The sequence below is a fragment of the Rhamphochromis sp. 'chilingali' genome (genome assembly GCF_963969265.1).
Source record: "Rhamphochromis sp. 'chilingali' genome assembly, chromosome: 2".
NCBI lineage: Eukaryota > Metazoa > Chordata > Actinopteri > Cichliformes > Cichlidae > Rhamphochromis > Rhamphochromis sp. 'chilingali'.
This window is the reverse complement of record NC_137930.1, coordinates 36,411,328-36,432,508: the sequence shown is the minus strand read 5'-3', so window position 1 is coordinate 36,432,508 and position 21,181 is coordinate 36,411,328.

Below are 21,181 nucleotides of genomic sequence, written 5' to 3'. Positions count from 1 at the left end.
ATTTCAAACATGGAGGTCATTCCAGTAAGTAGAAGACAAGACATCATCTGTGCAGCAAGAGTACAACTCATGGAAAACAAGGTGAAAATAGACAGACTATGGCTGATTCTTAATGACAAACACATTCTCCATTACTCCAAAGTTATTATTATTATTTTGGCGGAAAGAAACACTGACCTGACTGTGACACATCAGTGAGTCAGGAAATCACACACTTGTGAGGCTGCTGTGAGGCTTATTACTCTGGTAGTTAGCAGATTGCATGGAGAAATAAATGGCACCAAACAGTGAAAAACTGTTATTATGAAGGGAGAAATTTTCTCTTCTGTGGGGATTTTGTAGAACCAACATGTTTGAGAAAAAACTGAAATAAAATGTTTAAAAATATGTGTGGGGTTTTTTTTGTTTGTTTTTTACTAAGGTGATATGACACAGAAAAGTCCTTTCAACCAGTTTCTGAACCGTTTATCCACTTAGGGTCACTGGGGTTTGAATCCCAGGCCATCATAGGGTGAGAGGTGGGGCGCACTAGGACCAGCCCACAGAGGTAGCAGAAGGAGACAGGTGACCATTTTAGAATCAAGTTAACCTAACATGCATGTGTTCAGATTGGAGAACATGCAACTCCACTAAGATGGAACAAATTGCTTTCTGAATTAGGAAAAGTCATTAGGATTCTTATCTTTGGGGACTATAGCTATGGTAATTTTAATGGGTATCAATGCAGAGTGTCAGTGTAACAGTGCCACATGACTTGGCAGCACCACTCCTATCCTCCTACCACAGTTTTCTGCTGTCCCTTCTCTCTCTGCTTTCCAAATAACACATTTCAAAACCATAAATCCATACAATCACCCTCAACCTGTGAGTTTAACGTGAGGTTATTGTAGGTCAGTACGTCTAGAGGGTAGCTTCGGACTACAGATGGGTGCCCATGTAAGGCTACTTCCTCCCCCAGAAAAGGGCCTCTTGGCTCAGGTTTGCTGGCTGGGAGTGCCAGGCTCCTCTTCCTGGTAGTCTGTAATTACTGTAGGTTGATCCAATAAGGGCTAGAGTTTCAAGAAGGAACTTCCTTCGAGCATGTTTTAATTTAGAGCTAAAACACATATGTCTAAACGTGTAATCACATGTTCACACATGTAGCAGAAGACCACGTTTAAACAGAATGTGTGCTTACATTTGCCTGTGCACAGGCTCCATGCAGGTCAGGCAAAGAACTTTGTAGGATGTTTCTTTTTCGAGCCCTGCAGACCTTTTTCTCAGCAGAATTTTAAAAAATAATAGCTCTTTTCCACTATTTTGTAAAGGACCAATGAAATGATCACTTTCCAGTGGTGAAATTCTACTTCAGGTGCAGTAGAGGTTTGGATAAATATCAAACTAAACATCCACATATGATGAAAATAGATTACAAAAAATATCACATCATCACTCTGTCACATATAGGTGGAAATGTGCTGACTGGCCATCAGAGAAAAAGGTTCAGCATTGTGTGAAAGGTCTGTGGTCAATGACAAAGCATGCAAGTCTACTTCTCAAGCTGTTCTGCATCTCACCGATCCATTTACAGCAGCTCTGAAAACGCATAAACCAAACCATGGGACAGTACAGAGACCAGCGGGGTTATAGCTGAGTCATTGGCCAACTGTATCGGTGGTTTTACTGTAATTTCCCAGAACATACAAAGTTTCATTTAGCTTGAAATCGACAGGAAATGTGACAAATAAGAGAAGAGCCGAGGATATGGCAACAGTTATGATAGCTGAAATTGTTGGATTTTATCTTTGAAAACTGGGCACACAATAATCATTTCATCTTTTTAAACTCTGGCATTATTATCTTGCACTTGCAGGTGTGCTTTTTAAGAACCATCCCAGATTTCCACAGGTTGGAAAAATGAGAAAAGTTTATGCATTGGTTTCAAGTCTATATCCAGTAATTGACAGCTTTTTGGCCTTGGGACCAGCCTTTTTTGGGTGTAGGTGTGAAGAATGGGTTCTAGATTGGGCATGGGCACTAAGAAGTGGAAGGTTGGGTAAAAACTATAGAAAAGAGACAGTGGTTCCAAAACTGTGCCAAAATCAGTAAGAAAGAGTCATTATAAAAGTATTTCAGACAGAACCTAGAGATAAATGTAATATATTTACATTCCAACATTTCTACCATTTTTTTCTTGATCTGCGCCAAACATATCTATAATTATTTTTTGATTTATGTCCCGTACACCCTGTCTACAGAGACCTGGTCTTTGCCTGTGCGTTCACTGGAAAATTGTAAAGTTACTCTGTTTTTGAACAAGAAAGGTTGTTTTATAAGGACCATCAGTGGCAAGGGTTACCTGCAAATCCTTCGGCTAATTTCTGGTGTCTGTGCATCCAGACCAAATGATCAAGTTGTGATATTTAGCCCACCAAACAGCTTTGTCAGAGTAGTCACCAGCAAGTCCTATGAGTCAGTTTTGGGGTTGTTGGAGAGTAGATGAATTACTTTGCCACCAATACCATTGCATGTCTTCTTAGAAGTTACTGAATGATTTCCTGTGTTCGCACTGGTTTGCGTCCTGGTGAGCCATGCATACTTTCACAAACCTAAAAGCTGTTTGGAAGAACAGGATGTTCGCTGGACCAGCCTCAGGAGTGAAACAGGACTGAAAACATGAGGTTTATGTGAGGTCACCTTCAGGTCCTACGGCTCCCTCACTTCCTGCATTATTTAAAAAAATGATGCAGATGCATACAAGTGTACGGCGGCCCCTATGTGGTCACAGCACAAATTCTTGAGGGCACGCTGAGTAGGATGCACTATAGGCTTTTTGTGTGTGGATGATTATGGCCGCTGTATTTCCTCTGAAAAATGGTTTTACAGCACAAAAAGGACAAACCTCAATCTAACCATACTATGATATAGACTCCTGCTGTGACCATAAAACATATTTTTATACAGATGTAATTTATGATTGTGATTAAATATAGCTCTACTATGCTTGTCAAGCAGCTGTGGGAGGGGTCAGGACACAAAGATGACTATGTTATATAATGTCATGTAATGTGACAAGACTCTAGAAAAAATACATTTCCCTGAACATTTAATAAATCATTTCTGTGAAATCTGGTTAGTAGCTCATGTGTTTAAAGAAGTGAGCCAAAAGCTCAGGCACAGGGACTACCTGTGCATACTATGGAGTGTATACAGTTTATTAAAGGTAATTACCTTAATCTGGAAGGGAACATGTTTAGATAACATTCTGAAATCCATCAAGCTGCATCTACAGAGTGTATGGGTGCATCGCTCAGACACACCACAACCATGTTGAGCAATTCAGTTCAGTGACTCATGTAAGCAAGATGAGAGGTGGAAGACATGGTTATGAAGAAAGAAACTGTAGTATTATTTTTTGCTCTTAGTTGGCCTGGCCATTTAATATGGAAATCTTTAACAACTGAGTTCGTTAAATAAAAGAAGCTGCTGTTTTTGGCATATTTTTAATAAGGATGAAGCTCCAGGGCTGAAAAGGGAAGCATAGTATTAGAAAAGTTGTTTAGATATCTATATCCATATGCATCCATCTATGAATGGATCTCCTATTGAATCTCCTGTTCCACCACATCCCACATGTGTTCTTTGCATTGACATGGCAGGTGAGTTTGAAGTCGTATGCAGACAGAATTAATAACAGACAAGCAGACAAATTATGATGTTTTCAGGCTAAGAAATCATGCATTTCCCCCACAACTCTCACAGCCGCAGGTGCCCAGGGACCCAGCAATCACAAAAAATGTTTGACTGGCTGATTTTGGTGTGACATGGTCTTCCTCTCGTCTAAAAACAGTTGCTGGAAGGTTTATTGTTTAGTCTGCCTGTTTTGGTTCAAACTTTGAAGATTGATGTTACCTCAAAACACAAGAATTCCCTTAAACCTCAAGCTTATTTAGGAAATTTAAAAAAAGAAAATGACTGTTGTGTATTTTGGGTTATAACAGGATCCGTAGTGGGCTTGCCCCGATGCATTAGGGGAAATGATGCTTTTCGGCTGTTGCTCGGGCTAGCTCCATGTTAAGTTGCTCCGTTATAATAAATACCGCAAGTTACGTCGTGGTCCGAGTATCATTGTTATACTAGTAACCCGGAGTGAAGATATAACAAAAGTGGCGACGAGGACGTCTGGACCGACGCTGCAGTCCGCTTTGGAGTTTTACATTTTTGTCCCATTATAGCAGGGCAGTTCTTCTGCGTAACATACACAGGCAGCTTAGCAGTTTGGCCATTGTATTGAACAGTCACCTCTGCCATTCCTTTCATAGGCACTCGATGTCCAGTATATCCTTTAAATACTGTGTCAGAGGGTTTGAGTGGAAGGTGCTTCAGACATGTCCTATAGACATGATATGACACTAGTGATGCTTTTGACCCAGTGTCAATCTGCATTTTTACAACATGTCCCTCCAGTTTGGGCGTGACCCAAAAGCCGTCTGAGGTTTCGTCCACCTTCAGTATTCGCACAGTATTTATTGCAGACAACACTTCTTCATCTGAGGAGTCATTTGCTCTATCCTCATGAAGCTTAACTGTGTGAACATGTCTTTCTTTTTTGAATCTTGCAGTGCCTCTTTTATTCCCAGGCTTTGAGCCCTTATCCTTGCACCTTTTGTTCCTGCATGCCTGTGCTACATGACCTTTTTTTCCACAGTTGTTGCAATCCATTTCTTTGCACCAGCAATCACTAGCAAGGTGTCCTAACTTGCCACAGCGGAAGCATGGTCCCTGTGCATTTGCTTTACCATTGTCTAGTTTGTGTACTCTGTCTGTAGCATGTAGCGCATGGGCTTCTTTTGATGCCATTTCCATGGTCACACTGATATTAATTGCCTTCTCAAGAGTCAAATCACTTTCCGTGAGCAATTTCTTCTGTGCAGCTTCATTTCTTAAACCACACACGAGTCTGTCTCTTAATGTGTCATTTAAAACATCTTTAAACTCACAGTGTTCAGCTAATTTGCGTAACGATGCAACGAACATTGTGACAGACTCACCCTCTTCTTGGTTTCGCTTGTGAAACTTGAACCGTTCAGCGATCACGAGGGGCTTGGGCGAGAAGTGTTTGGTCAGTGTGTCCACGATCTCTGTGAAACTTTTACTGCCTGGCTTTGCTGGCTGTAGCAGGCTCCTTAGCAGGGTAAAAGTCTTTGGGCCTATCACACTCAAAAAAATGGGCACCAGTTTAGCATCCTGTATGTCGTTAGCCGCAACGAAATATCCAAAACGCTCCGTATATGAGCTCCATTGCTCCGTGCTTTCGTCGAAGGGACCGATAGGGCCAGTAACTCCAGCCATTACTCGGCTCCTGGTTGAATGGCACTCTTCCCCTCACAACTGTTCCTTTTCGTAACGTCTCTTTTATCCGTTTATGTTTTGGTTAACGTCACTTACGGAGTCTGCCCTCGTCGTCCTGTCCGCTGTACATTCCTCCCCGTTTCGCTGAGGAGAAAAAAAAAACGGCATCCACCTTCGCACACCGGTAGCGTCGTCCTACCTCCGGCGCCGTCTAACACCAGGTTAGCGCGAGGCATCAGCAGGAAAAAAATTACAGTGAAGCTGCATCTCAAGCCTGACTCCAAGCCAGTCTTTATGAAGGCTAGACCTGTGCCGTACGCCATTCGGCCCAAGGTGGAGTCTAATTTAGACGCATTGGTCAAGAATGGTGTTCTGGAGCCGGTTACGACCAGCGAGTGGGCCACGCCCATCGTTCCAGTTCCCAAAAAGGACGGCGGAATCCGGATCTGCGGAGACTTCAAGGTATCCGTGAATCCTGTATTAACAGCAGAGCAGTATCCCCTTCCACTGATTGATGACTTATTTGCTGGTCTGAGTGGAGGACAAAAGTTCAGCAAAATAGATCTCAACCAAGCTTACCTGCAAATGCACGTTGAAGAGCAGTCATGTGACATGTTGACTATTAACACACATAAGGGACTTTTCAGATTTTGCAGGTTGCCTTTTGGCATCACATCAGCTCCAGCATTGTTTCAACGAGCGATTGATCAAATCCTGAGCGGATTACCTGGTGTGCAATGCTATCTGGATGATATCCTGTGTACAGGAGCAGATGATGAAGAGCATCTGCGCAACTTGGATGCGACCCTTCAGAGGCTGAAGGAATACGGATTGAGAGTCCGTAAGGAGAAATGTGACTTTTTCCAGTCATCTGTGGAATATCTAGGGCACGTGATTGATGCAAATGGACTTCACACTGCACCTTCGAAGATCACAGCAATCGTGGATGCACCCCCACCACGAAATGTCAGTCAGTTAAAGTCTTTCTTAGGGCTGTTGAACTACTACGGACGGTTCATACCCAACTTGGCATCACTCCTGAAACCACTGCACAACCTGCTACGCAAGGAAGAAGCATGGGAGTGGACAGCAACCTGCCAAGACGCCTTTCAAAAGGCAAAGGATTCACTGACTGCATCTGAGGTGCTAACCCACTTCAATCCCAAGTTCCCAATTCAGCTTGCTTGTGATGCTTCTCCCTATGGGGTGGGGGCAGTGATTTCCCACATTCTCCCAAATGGCGAAGAAAGGCCAATTGCATTCGCATCAAGGACATTAAACACAGCAGAGTCCAACTATGCTCAGCTGGAACGAGAGGCGCTGAGCATTGTATTCGGTGTTCGGAAATTCCACCAGTACCTGTACGGTAGGAAGTTTACACTGTTTACTGACCATAGGCCTCTCACAACCATCCTGGGACCCTATACAGGGATTCCATCTCTTGCTGCTTCACGTCTCCAGAGGTGGGCGTTGATATTGTCAGGACATTCTTATGACATCAAGTATCGCAAATCGGAGTCTCATTGCAATGCAGATGGGTTGTCCAGGTTACCCCTTCCTGTTAAAAAACCCGTCTCTGACACAGTTGAGATCCTCTACTTCAGGGAGGTAGAGACAGCACCTGTTTCGGCTGTGCAGGTGAAAAAGGCGTCCAGAAATGACCCTGTGTTGGCAGCAGTGCTGGACTGGATCATTAAGGGTCTGCCTGCAAGTAAGGGTGTAGACCTGAAGGCTTTCCTGGGAAAGCGGGCGGAGCTTTCTGTTCAGGCGGGATGTTTGCTGTGGGGGAGGAGAGTCATCATTCCCATGTCACTGCGACCAAAACTGTTGAAGCAACTGCATGCAGGACATAGTGGAATAGTGAGAATGAAGGAAATAGCGAGAAGCTATTTTTGGTGGCCAAATATGGACAAACAGATCGAGGAGATTGCTAAGAACTGCTCTTCGTGTCAGATGGTCCGGAACAACCCACCACTTGCTCCTCTTCATCCCTGGGAGTTCCCACAGGAGCCATGGCATCGGGTACACATTGACTTTGCAGGTCCATACGAGGACAAAATGTTTCTTGTAGCTGTTGATGCACACAGTAAATGGCCTGAAGTGACCATCATGAAATCAGCCACCACTGAAAAGACCATAGAAGCTCTAGGAGAAATGTGCAGTAGGTTTGGATCTCCTACTCAGATAGTCTCTGACAATGGACCTCAACTGGTTTCACAGGAAATGGAGGCTTTCCTACAGGCTAATGGAGTGCAGCACATTACGTCAGCTCCATACCATCCTGCAACGAATGGTCTTGCAGAAAGGTTTGTTCAGACAATGAAACATGCACTGAAAACATCACAAGGCCAAGGAACACTGCATCAGAGACTGCACAAGTTTCTGCTTAACTACCGGAATAGTCCACATGCGACCACAAGGACATCTCCTGCCAACGCAATGTTCAAAAGAGATCTGCGCACTACCTTTGATCTTTTGAAACCCTCAACTGTGAAGGACACTGTACAAAAACAACAAGAGAAACAAATCATGTACAGGGGTCAAAAGGTCAAGGGCAGAGTCTTCAGCACCGGCGAGTCAGTGCAGGCCAGGAACTACCGAGGAGTACACAAGTGGGTTCCTGCAACTGTCATTGCTCAAACTGGTCCAGTTTCATATACAGTTCAGGTGGCCGATGGAGTCTGGAGAAGACACGTGGATCAGCTACTCCGGTCCGCACCAGTGTCTGCAGAAGGGTCTTGCGGAGATCTTGAAAATGCACTCATCGACTCGTCAGCCCCTTCACACACACAAGTAGAGAACTCCACCACATCAGGAACAGTGGTTCCACCTGTAAAGGAGACTGTAAGAGAGACTGAGACATCTTCGGTGTCAGGAACAAAGGCTCCACAAGAGAGCACACAGACTGACGTTACCACAGACCGCCGATACCCCAATAGAGAGCGGCGGCCTCCTGTTCGTCTGAGTTATTAGATGGCACCTGACCCAAATGAACGGGGCAGAATAATCCCCATGGGTCATGGGGGAGGTTGAGGTAGTCCACCCTCACTCCCCAAGATAGCAATTAAAAGAGTTGGTGTTGTAACCTTACAGTTAATAAGAGGTGAAATGTTTGTGAGGCTATTACTGTCATGTGCCAGTGAAGACTGAAGTTTGTGAGTAGATCACCTGTTTATTTCATAGTACATCCTTTGTAAGAGGGGAGGAGATGTTGTGTATTTTGGGTTATAACAGGATCCGTAGTGGGCTTGCCCCGATGCATTAGGGGAAATGATGCTTTTCGGCTGTTGCTCGGGCTAGCTCCATGTTAAGTTGCTCCGTTATAATAAATACCGCAAGTTACGTCGTGGTCCGAGTATCATTGTTATACTAGTAACCCGGAGTGAAGATATAACAATGACAATATTTCACTTTGCATTATATGTTTTACAAATTCATAAGTGTCAAACCGGCGTCCATTATTGCAGTTTAAATAGATTCATAGCACAGTCAACAGAGACTTCAGTGTGAGCTTTTATAATAATTCCAGGAACAAAAGATGACACAAAACCTCAGAAAATGACAGTCATGCTGGCTGGCTCCTGCTTTGTGACAAATACGTGAGATATAAAGAACGCACACACACACACACACACACACACACATACACACACACACACACACATCAGGATCACACAAATACATTAACTGTTTGCTTTTTTTAGTGCAGACACATTAAAGAGGATGAGTCTCTCGTCATGTGTCACTGACCGCACAGCTGCCCCCCCCCACACACACACACACACACAAATACACACCACTCAGAATCTTTTTTGTGTTGCTGCCATAACTTGCAACAGCTGGGACAGTGATGCTGGTTAAAATATCTCCACAGACTCACGCACAGCATGTATGATGAGACTCAGAGAGTCAAGAGCTTTATATTAAACTCTTAAATGTAAAATATTTACACGCAATTTCACTTTAAATGCAGCAGCAATCCAACTGTGACCGTCTGTTTAACGTTAGGAAGAGCATCACGAACCTTGTGAACTGTTCCCACTAAAAAACACCCACACACATACAAAAAAGCCCCAAAAACAACGGAGTCACAACAAGGGCAGTAACTTTAGTTCCATGTGACTTTCCGTCACACAAGATATGACTTGCACAAGCATCACTAAACTTCCCAGGCCTGCTTTTTTTCTGGATCTGTGGTGATGAGAATGTGACCAGTATGACACAGTTAGGTAAGATTACAGTCAGTGAACTGTGGCAGATAGTTTGGGAGTGAAGGTGCTCAAGCACAAAAAGAAAAAAACTGTCTTCTGTGTTACTGTCTATTCAGCAACACCAGTAACTGTGTTGGACTTGATTTTCTCAGTTGATGTTGGATAAAAACCTGTTTCCAGTTAGTAAGTAAGTAAGTACATTGCTGGATAACATTCATTTAACAGTAAGGAAGCTAAATTTGAACTTTTTGGGGGTCTCTTAAGGCAAACTGAGCGATGTTCACCTGCGTCTGCGTATTTGAAACGAGAAAAACTTGATTTATGGCCTCAAAGTGAATTCAACATCAACATCATTCTGCTTTTAAGGGTGTTATCCTCTTAAGCACCAACTCCCCCCAGATACAGGGCCAAAAGGGAGGTTGGTGCTTAAGAGGTTAAGTTATCTTTCTATGGTGGCATGGTGGTTAGCACTGATGCCTCAACGGTTTGGAGTTCGATTTGACCATCTGGCCATGGACATTCTGTGTCTGCATGGGTTCTCTTTGGGTACTTCCTCCCACTGTCCAAACACATGCAATTAGTGGGGTTAGGTTAAGTGGTGATTTTAAATTGACCATAGGTGTGAATGTCTGTGGACTGGTTGTCTGTTTCTCTGTGTCAGTTCTGCGTCAGATTGGCAACCTGTCCAGTGTATACCTCGCTTCTTGCCCACTGGTAGCTGGGATAGGCTCGAAAAAACACTGTGATGAGGACATGTGGAAGAGGATGAATGAATGTATCTACTACTACTGATCACAGTTTGTGTTCATATATAAATTTAATTTAATGACAAAGACACAAGAAAGACTGTTCCTTTTAGTGTGTTTAACCCCTAAATCACAGTTCAGGTGTGACAGTGAGACTAGGAGACTAATGCTAAATGTAGTTCAGCTTTACCAGCTCCATGACTATTGCGGCTTACATGCTGGCGTACTGTCATTGCTTACAGAGACATAAGCTAAAATAGTGATTTTCCAGAAGAACCAATTCAGCCACATCTGCACTGAAGTCAGCACGGTCAGAGAGGGCGATTACTCAGCTGGTTTTGGTTTGTACATTACACACTAGCAAAAACCTACACCAGTTCTAATGCAAAGGGCACTTCTGTAGAACGTCTTGTTGCTATCAGTTATATGAAGCGCTAATGTAAGCTCTTATAGCTGTTAGGGATATTTAATCAGGTGTCAAAACAGTTAGTTGTTTGCAATTAAGTGAAAATCTTTATTTCAGGCCATGTTTATATAACATTAAATGACGTTGAATTGTAGGAACACTACTAATTAAAACATGTATATATTTATAAGTGCACAACTGTGTGGGTTTAACAGCAAATGCTGTAAATGAAGATGACAGCAATAAGGTCATGCGCAGTTTGGGAGCCTGTAAAAACACAAATAGAGTGACTGGCACAGCCTGGAGTTCCACTCTCAGTGCTGTGCAGCAAATGTGTTGCATTTTGTGTTATTAGAGACACAGGTAGATGTGCTATCATCAGCTAGGGCTGTCATAGGTTCAAACGTCCACTGCATGATTAGCACAGCCAAAAGAATACACAGCAATATTGCCAAACTGATCTTTCATTTAATATGCTTGTTTCTTGTTTTTCCAGCAAATCAGTTAGACTTAATGTATTGCAGTACAAAAGCATACACAAACTAAAGTAAGCTAAAGTAACAACTATGATGACGACTAATATCCGAGAATTAACATTAATGTCTTATGTCCAACATGGGTTGAAGTATTAGTTTCTGGCTCTATCTGAAGGATTTCCCTCCTCTGGTAGTTTCTTTTGTTGCTCTGTGTTTTCTTTGTCACAGCTTTTCACATGTTTGAATAAACTTTTGGAGTTGCCACAGTAGCAAGTAGCCTTCCTGCACACATCACAGTTTTCAGTGTTTTTATTAACAGCTGTAAAATGCTCTTCTTTGTCTCTGGGGTCATGCTTTCACTCACTGCAGCCTACATGTGTTTACTCAGTAGTAGGAGGAATAATGTTGTGAGAGGAGCGGTGTTTGCAAAGACAAGTCTACTTTTTGATACAACCAGAGCAATTCCATACCAACACTATCATCAGTGTCAGTAGCTTTATCAATCTCCCCTCTTTTATTTCTACTTGACCATGCCTTTTTTCCCTAAAGTGCTTATACATTCAGGGTTGTCGGAGCAGACTGTAGCCTATCCCAGGTGTCAAAGAGAAGAAACCGGGATACATCTTGGACAGGCTGCCAAAGAAACAGACCACCATTCACGCTGAGAGCTATTTCACAAGCTAACCTAACATGCATATACCCGGACTGTGGAAGAAATCTGAAGAATCCACAAAGGCACAGGGGTTCTCCCTGTGCCTTTGTGGATTCTTCCCAGACTCACAGACTCACAGAAAGGTCCCAGCTGACTTGTGCCGCCCCACTTCATTACTTTATTTACAAAGTTGTGCTTACTGTCAGGCAAAAAATTGGACAATTTGTGATCATGAACATTCTTTGTGCTTGTAGCTTCTAGTTTTATTTCTAGGACTCAGCGTTTAGTTTTTAGTTTGTGTCACTTTTGTGATCTGGTTTCCATTAGTGTTTAGAGTTTGTATTTATTTCTTTGTCTGGCCTCCCTGGTGTCATCCTGTATCTTGCTGTCAAGTCTTTGTCTCTATTAGGTTATTCCTACTTTAGTTTCTCCCTGATTTATTTTGTCAGTCCTTTGTACCTTTGTGTCTTGTCTTTAGTTTTACTTCCTGTCATTGTCTTGATTAGTTTCAGCTGTGTCTTCTTACCCTTCTGTTTCCTTTCCACTTTTCATGATTACCTCCTGCGTTTGTTTAAAGCAGGGGTAGGCAACCTTTCTGTTGATGAGTGCCATCTAAAATTTCCTCAGAAGTCAGTGGGCCATATGATTGTATTAGCAATAAATTAAATAACGCTCTATATTAACAGTTACACACTACACACAGTTACACAGTTACACACTACTTTATAGAATTATATTTGTTCGCAGATGTTGGCAGCTATCAGCGAATAGTTATCAGCTATTTTGAAACAAAAAAAATAAAGACACTTTTTATCCATAACAGCAAATGAACTGTACAACAGAAAATGCAAATGCTATTTATGGTCTCCTCACAACAATGATAAGAAAAATAAACTGGGCCAATATGGCATGTTTGATAATACGCGTTAATGTGATCTCTGGTCTCCCACTCAGAGACACAGGTCTCCGAGTGTCCAGCATTCAGACGGCTACCTGAGGACACTCTTCATGTAAGAGAAAATCTGCTCACACAGATATGTAGAGCCAAATACTGTCAATAAGGCCTCTGCAATGTTTTGAAGACAGTTAAACTTGTCAGGTAGTGATGTCCAGCAGGTGAAAATGAAAGCTCCATGAACACGCACAGCTGTGGATTTCAGCTGCTTCGATGTTGCATTAACTGGCATTAACTCAGCCAGTTAACGTGAGACAAGTCTAGCTGCTCATTAAAGATTTCTGGTTTGATCAGAAAATAAAACATTGGTCCATACACTTGAAAGTCCTAAAAACACATTGTGAATTCTGATTTGAATCTACGGATGTATCCGTGTATTTCTTCCTTCCCTTATAACTTCCCTTCAACTCATTCATGTCACCATAAAGGTAAACCTGTTTCTCCATCACCTGTTCAGCTCTGATGATTCAGTAAGGACATCTCCTGGTTTCATCTTCATGTTTCCCTCTCACCACATATCCAAACCGATATCATGACCAACAGCTTTTACAGCTGTGGCTCCAGCAAACATCAGCTGATACTAGAAATTAATATTAAATAAATTCTAACAACAGCTGATCAAGCTTAAACGTGCTGCTGTTGTTTAACGTGACATTTCCTCTTTCTGGTGCAAAGTGGGTGATAAACAAACAAGAGAGAAAAGCCGATCAGCTGATCATTGATCAGTTTCATGATTGAAGTAGCAACAGGAGAGGGAGGGGGGAGAATGAGAGAAGAAGAAACAGCTGTGCAGCATAACGACAGAATAAATCCAGCTTTGTGTTTTGTTTTTGTTTCCATTGTAGCTGAAGTACGGGACAAACTGTGTTCCTTTTCAGCTCAATACGAAACACATAATATTTTCTCTGAATGCGGGACGATTTGTCTTTTTACGGGACGGTTGGCAACTCTACTAACTAACCTTATGAATAAAACAAAGTTCACTATCAGTAACATAGTAGCACCCACCCAGCTGTATAGAAACTCCGTCATGCTAGCTAGTACGCAGTACGAGTTATTGTAACTGACTGTAAAAAGACAGCATAACGAAAATAAACTCCACCTAAACTTGGTTTATATCTGACCCAGATAGACTGCAGGTCATAACTTCTTACCTGAAGTTCATTTCACCTGACACTCGGACCTGCAGCCGCCTCGGGTCTCTCCTCCTCCTGCCTCCCATTTCTCTCATCCACCTACTGGCCTCCACCAGTATGTCACTGAATCTGTGGAAGCTACGCCATAGCCACCACCAAACAACTGAGTTATTTTTACACACCAGCCAGCATCTGGCCAAACCACCACCTTTCATTATTTATACCGTTACAAAAAATAAAAATAAAAAATCATCGGCCCATAAAAACGGAAAATCACCATCGGCCCACTGAGCAAATGCCCGGTATGCCCGATGGCCAGTCCAGCTATGGTCGTGCCATCAGTTAACCCTTCGCGTACCGTGCCTAGGGTTGCCGACCCCTGGTTTAAAGCCTCAGGTTGCCTTTGTTCTTTATTTTGAGATAAATTACCTGAATTTCAGGAGCGTGACCAGTCCTCCAAACACGCCCCTTTTTGAATTTTGCAGTCAGCTGAGGCTGAAGAAGTCGCTTGGATAAGCGACGAAACGTTTCTCCCACTGAAAACCCTGTTTTCTGGGGACCCTGTTTGAATTCTTTCACTTCTCATTAGTACATGGGGATCTGCCAGGCCTGGGAGCTGCTGCCAGTCCCCTTCGAGGCCTTCCCCAAACTGGAGCTCAATTCATATTTAAGCCATTCACCTTTATCTACTAAAAAATGGACGTGGGCCCAGCTAGTGAATGAGCCATTCTGTGTTGTCAGCCTTTGTGTGTTTCCAACCTGTAGTATTTCTGTTTCTCCATTACTTGCATTGCTTACAAAGTTTTGTTTACTGTCAGGAAAAAAAAAGTGACAATTAGTGATCATGAACGTGAACAAACTGCCTGCATTTTTGTGACTATTCCACATTTTGACTTTGGACTGAAAAAAATAATATTGATTTGCTAAAACTGAACTCTTCAGATTTTAAGAAGTAGTCATGTTATGACACCCATCTCTGCATTTTGGAAACAGCATTCACTCCATTCTGCTTCTCTGTGAATTACAGACAAGCCTCCACCTCTGTGTTTAGCCTGCAAATGTCTGAGGCTGATGGGAAACTGTGTACATTAAAGCCCACTAAAAGCATAAACCTTCTAACTGTTGGATGCTCCAACAAAGAGGGTACTGTTAGCTGAGAGATCTCAGAGATGTCTAGGTTAAGAAATCCATGTTTCCAAATGGACATACAGTGGGGCAAAAAAGTATTTAGTCAGCCACCGATTGTGCAAGTTCCCCCACTTAAAATGATGACAGAGGTCAGTAATTTGCACCAGAGGTACACTTCAACTGTGAGAGACAGAATGTGAAAAAAAAAATCCATGAATTCACATGGTAGGATTTGTAAAGAATTTATTCGTAAATCAGGGTGGAAAATAAGTATTTGGTCACCTCAAACAAGGAAAATCTCTGGCTCTCACAGACCTGTAACGTCTTCTGTAAGAAGCTTTTCTGTCCCTCACTCGTTACCTGTATGAATGGCACCTGTTTGAACTGAAATGGGTCAAAGCAAAACTCACAAAGGAAAACAACCAATGAAACTTGAGGATGGCTGCTGCTTTTACTGTATCTGAGTCAGACAATGACTAGTGACCTATACTTGATACCAGTGTAAAGTACTGATGATGTCACCAGTGGTTCAGAAAGGTGATTAGAACCAGTTCTTGTCATGCTGGCGCTGCACGACACTTCTCAGCCAAAACTACAAAAAAGGAATCCTCTGCTAACCTGGTTAGCCAGTTACCTATTCCTAACCTTATTCTGCCTTATCTAGTATATATGGAAAGGATATGTAAGCCCATTTACTGTGCTGTGTAAATTTAACTGTAAAGGGAAAGCTAAAAGAAAATATATCTGTTATATTCTTAAATAATATGTTAACTGTCAAGCGACCAAGTGGTTTCGCAACTGGACAAGTGTGGCCACGCTATCATTTTTTTTCAATGTCTCTATTGGTGTTTACCATACATATACAGTGGGGCAAAAAAGTATTTGGTCAGCCACCGATTGTGCAAGTTCCCCCACTTAAAATGATGACAGAGGTCAGTAATTTGCACCAGAGGTACACTTCAACTGTGAGAGACAGAATGTGAAAAAAAAAAATCCATGAATTCACATGGTAGGATTTGTAAAGAATTTATTCGTAAATTAGGGTGGAAAATAAGTATTTGGTCACCTCAAACAAGGAAAATCTCTGGCTCTCACAGACCTGTAACGTCTTCTGTAAGAAGCTTTTCTGTCCCCCACTCGTTACCTGTATGAATGGCACCTGTTTGAACTCATCATCTGTATAAAAGACACCTGTCCACAGCCTCAAACAGTCAGACTCCAAACTCCGTCATGGCCAAGACCAAAGAGCTTTCGAAGGACACCAGGAAAAGTATTGTAGACCTGCACCAGACTGGGAAGAGTGAATCTACAATAGGCAAGCAGCTTGGTGTGAAAGAATCAACTGTGGGAGCAATCATCAGAAAATGGAAGACATACAAGACCACTGATAATCTCCCTCCATCTGGGGCTCCACGCAAGATCTCATCCCGTGGGGTCAAAATGATCATGAGAACGGTGAGCAAAGATCCCAGAACCACACGGGGGGACCTGGTGAATGACCTGCAGAGAGCTGGGACCAAAGTAACAAAGGTCACCATCAGTAACACACTACAACGGCAGGGAATCAAATCCTGCAGTGCCAGACGTGTTCCGCTGCTGAAGCCAGTGCATGTCCAGGCCCGTCTGAAGTTTGCCAGAGAGCACATGGATGATACAGCAGAGGATTGGGAGAATGTCATGTGGTCAGATGAAACCAAAGTAGAACTTTTTGGTATAAACTCAACTCGTCGTGTTTGGAGGAAGAAGAATACTGAGTTGCATCCCAAGAACACCATACCTACTGTGAAGCATGGGGGTGGAAACATCATGCTATGGGGCTGTTTTTCTGCCAAGGGGACAGGACGACTGATCCGTGTTAAGGACAGAATGAATGGGGCCATGTATCGTGAGATTTTGAGCCAAAACCTCCTTCCATCAGTGAGAACTTTGAAGATGAAACGAGGCTGGGTCTTCCAACATGACAATGATCCAAAACACACCGCCCGGGCAACAAAGGAGTGGCTCCGTAAGAGGCATTTGAAAGTCCTGGAGTGGCCTAGCCAGTCTCCAGACCTCAACCCCATAGAAAATCTGTGGCGGGAGTTGAAAGTCCGTGTTGCTCGGCGACAGCCCCAAAACATCACTGCTCTCGAGAAGATCTGCATGGAGGAATGGGCCAAAATACCAGCTACTGTGTGTGCAAACCTGGTAAAGACCTATAGTAAACGTTTGACCTCTGTTATTGCCAACAAAGGTTATGTTACAAAGTATTGAGTTGTATTTTTGTTATTGACCAAATACTTATTTTCCACCCTGATTTACCAATAAATTCTTTACAAATCCTAGCATGTGGATTCATGGATTTTTTTTTCACATTCTGTCTCTCACAGTTGAAGTGTACCTCTGGTGCAAATTACTGACCTCTGTCATCATTTTAGGTGGGGGAACTTGCACAATCGGTGGCTGACTAAATACTTTTTTGCCCCACTGTATGTTGAAATGTGTTTGTACTGTAAGTAGAAATGAAAATAGAGACGTTTGGCAGACAGTGATGATGGAAAATGTGACAAAGTAGTTTAGTCAAGTGGGGTGACTGTTTTACATGTCACAGTATGTGTAAAAATGTGTGAAGCAATGACTGACTAACCCCAGAACACACACACACACACACACACACACACACACACACACACACACACACACACACACACACACACACACACACACACACACACACACACACAAAGCATATTTGCCAAATCTGAGTTTGTACCTCTGTGTCCTCCTCTTAGACATCTCAAACAAATGACTTGGTAATGATATAAAAGCAGACCTCATTCTTTTTTCCTCCTCTTCTTCTAGGAACTGACTGAAGGATGTAAACACACAGGCTCTTCAACCCACTCACTTTGGTTTATGAGGGCTGGGCCACAGCTGCTTTTGTGTTTTTTGTTCTAAATTCACTACCTTTCTGTTTGTGTGCTGCTGCAGCAGCCATGTGCTAACTATTGTAACACGTTTAATGGCTGCTTTGATTTATCAAGGAAATTGCTGCTGCAATGCGTAGGAGCAGTGAAGTTCAACATCAAACTGCTGCGCCAGAAGAAAAAAAATAATGACTGCAGCTGAATCTAAGAGAAATAAATGGAAAAGCAAAACAATATGTGTCCCTGTTATGAAATGTGAAATGTGCTGCTTGTATAGTGATACGTCAACAGAGCTCACTATTTTACCTTATCTTTATCTTTTTGCTTTTCAGCTTTGCTTCTGAAAGCACAGACTTGGAAGACAAAAAAATTAAAATTAATCTACAAATACAAACTGAAATATACAAGTTTACAAAACAGTTACAGGTTTTTTGAGTCATTTCACACGCTGTGATTCTTACCGGTCTGTAGTTAATATATCCGGTCTTTAAGTCTGACATCATTAGCCATGTCTGGGCCAAAACTCTGCTGCAGGTCCCTAAGTCAAATGATCACTGCGGCATCACTGAGAGTTGAAAACTGTCTAAATCCTTTCATCTGTAATAAAGTGATCAGCATTGCTGCTCTGCCAGGTGTAACAATGAAGTTTAATATCCAGACATCCATGAAAACAGAATTTATGAAACTTAACGGAGTTAGAAGTTAGCAGGGAGTTAGCTCGCTAGTTTCCATCTAAATATAATATACCATATACTGACTGAGAGATTTATAAAACAAATTAAGACATACAGCTCTGCTATCACTTCCGACATAAATGAAGACAGGAAAGCAAATAGCAGTGATGTTTGTAGGGTTACTGAAGTTTGGCTAGCTGGTATATAATGATGTGCTACGTGATTGCTAGCGACACAGCTATGTTAGCATAGCATAATCATTGAAGCTGGAGGACAAACGGTAATTTATAAAAGTTAACGTGACCCTTTGCTTGCCCATGAGAGATATACTATATTTTCATTTTAAGACTGCAGGTCTTAATGCTCAATTCCGATTTTTTGATCAAATCAGATTTTTTTTGTCTGCTTGTTCACACTACAAATAAAATGCGACGGCAAACGCGCTCTAGTATGAACCCTCAAAGTGGCCCCCATGCGCAAAAGAAGACGTCACACACCACGCGCTCTGTTTAGACCCAGATCAAACAGTATTGTTTGACTGATGGCCCTTGATATAAAGACTTGTTTCGGACTTTATGTTTCCCAATTTTACTTTAAGTTATAAAGTCATTTTGTTATTGACATATGGCCTAATAATTATCCTTATTGCTGTTTTAGGATAGTTGCAGATTTCTGTCAGAATCTGCAGATTATACAGTACAAATACAATGTTCACGTTTCTCCAACGTTGTCTTCCCAACAGTTTCACTAACATCTACACTGGATGGCCAGGAAGCATTCGTGATGTCTTCTCGGGCGCTTCTCCGGCGCTGATAATTGGCGTCTGTCTTGTGTCAGTGACGTAAAAGACGGATTTAATGCGACATGACCATTCAAACAGCAGTCGCTTTCTAAAACATCAGATATGTATCGGATTCAGTACAACATATGAAAGTGACCCAGATCGGATTTGAAAATATCGGATTTGTGCTGTCCACACTGTCATACCATGATTGGATATGGGTCGCATAGGGTAAAAAAAGTCGGATTTGATGCGCTTTTCCCTGCAGTGTGAACGTAGCCCAAGGCCGAGTTGTTTCTATATATTTTGACTCCAGTATAATTTCACCCAAAGCCAAAACTTCTATAAAAGTCTAACCCTCTGTTAGTATGAGGCAAATTAGTCAGCTAAAACAAATTTATGCACAAAACAAAACAATCTTCACAAAATGATATTTTTTAATTAATCTATCAAAGAATTTCTTCTTACACTTTTTGTACCTGTTGTATCAAATAAGATTTTGTTATATCTCATTGTTAATTGCTTGTTTGGTGGCCAGTGGCCATAATACAAACAGAAGCTTCTATCTAAGCATCCCTCACTTCTGTTGCTGTATGTATCCTGCCAGCATTGAGGTGGTGCAGGAGCTTCCACATCCACACCAGCAGACAGGGGGACAGTTATTTTAGTAATCTGTATTTATTTATTCTATTCTTTTCTCACATAGTCACATCTATGTTACTGTTCGTGGGATAAATTGTCTTGTCATTTACACTTTTGTGGTGCAAGTTTAGTTATTTTACTCTGTATTTAGGAGGTGAAAACTTTATTTAAACTTCCCTTCCCAACCTACTAATGGAAATGCAGAAATAAGAAAAAAGTTAATTTCGTGGACATCTACATAGAATCTTTTGTAGAAAGCAGTTTGAGTCATATGTTTTAGGGTGTGGTTACCTGCTCCACAATACTATCACTCACTGACCATAAAAACTCAAAACCTCATCGTAGAAACCTGCTGTTCCCACAGTGCAGAATGAGAGTCTGATCTCACTGTATCAGTTGTGTTTCCTTTACCATTATAATCCCCAGCATTACTTTCGCCACAGTGTAAATACACATTTACTACCTCACTGTGGTCAGCTTTTAGTGCAGATATTTCATATAAACCCAGTTTATTAGAAATTAATGAATTAGTGGGGTCAGGGGCTGGTAGGAAATAAATATTAAAAAGGGTTCAGGGTCACTTTGGAATGGAAAGTAAAGCTGTCTGAGAACCAAATGTTTATGGGAAGTGAGTGCATGAGGAAAGAGTCTATACATAGCTTTTAAATGAGGGAAAGTGCATTTTTTTTTTAAATATAAAGTATTTTCTGGTTTAGTCATTTGTGAATGTGTATCCTTTTGGTACAAAATGTCAAAACACCAAATGATACGTTTTCTAGAGGAAAACATATTGATATAAGCCCCCTAGCCCATTAAATAAAGTCACTATATCATCATTACTGCCTCAGAGAATCTTCCTTGGTTGGGGTTGGGGTGGGGGGATTGTGGTACTTCTATTGTGCTTTTCTACGGCAACAAAACATGCTTTTAGCCAGCATCTGATTTCATGCGCTTACATTTGTTTGTTTTTTTTACTTATCACAAGCACACGTCAGTGGACTGGGGGAAACTTGGGGTTCAGTATCTTGCTCACTTTGACATGCAAACTGCAGGAGTCCATGATCGATCCACTCACTCGTTGTTTTTTTTTTTTTGTATAAATGATTTGCGCGCACTCCTGAATGACACCTACCACAA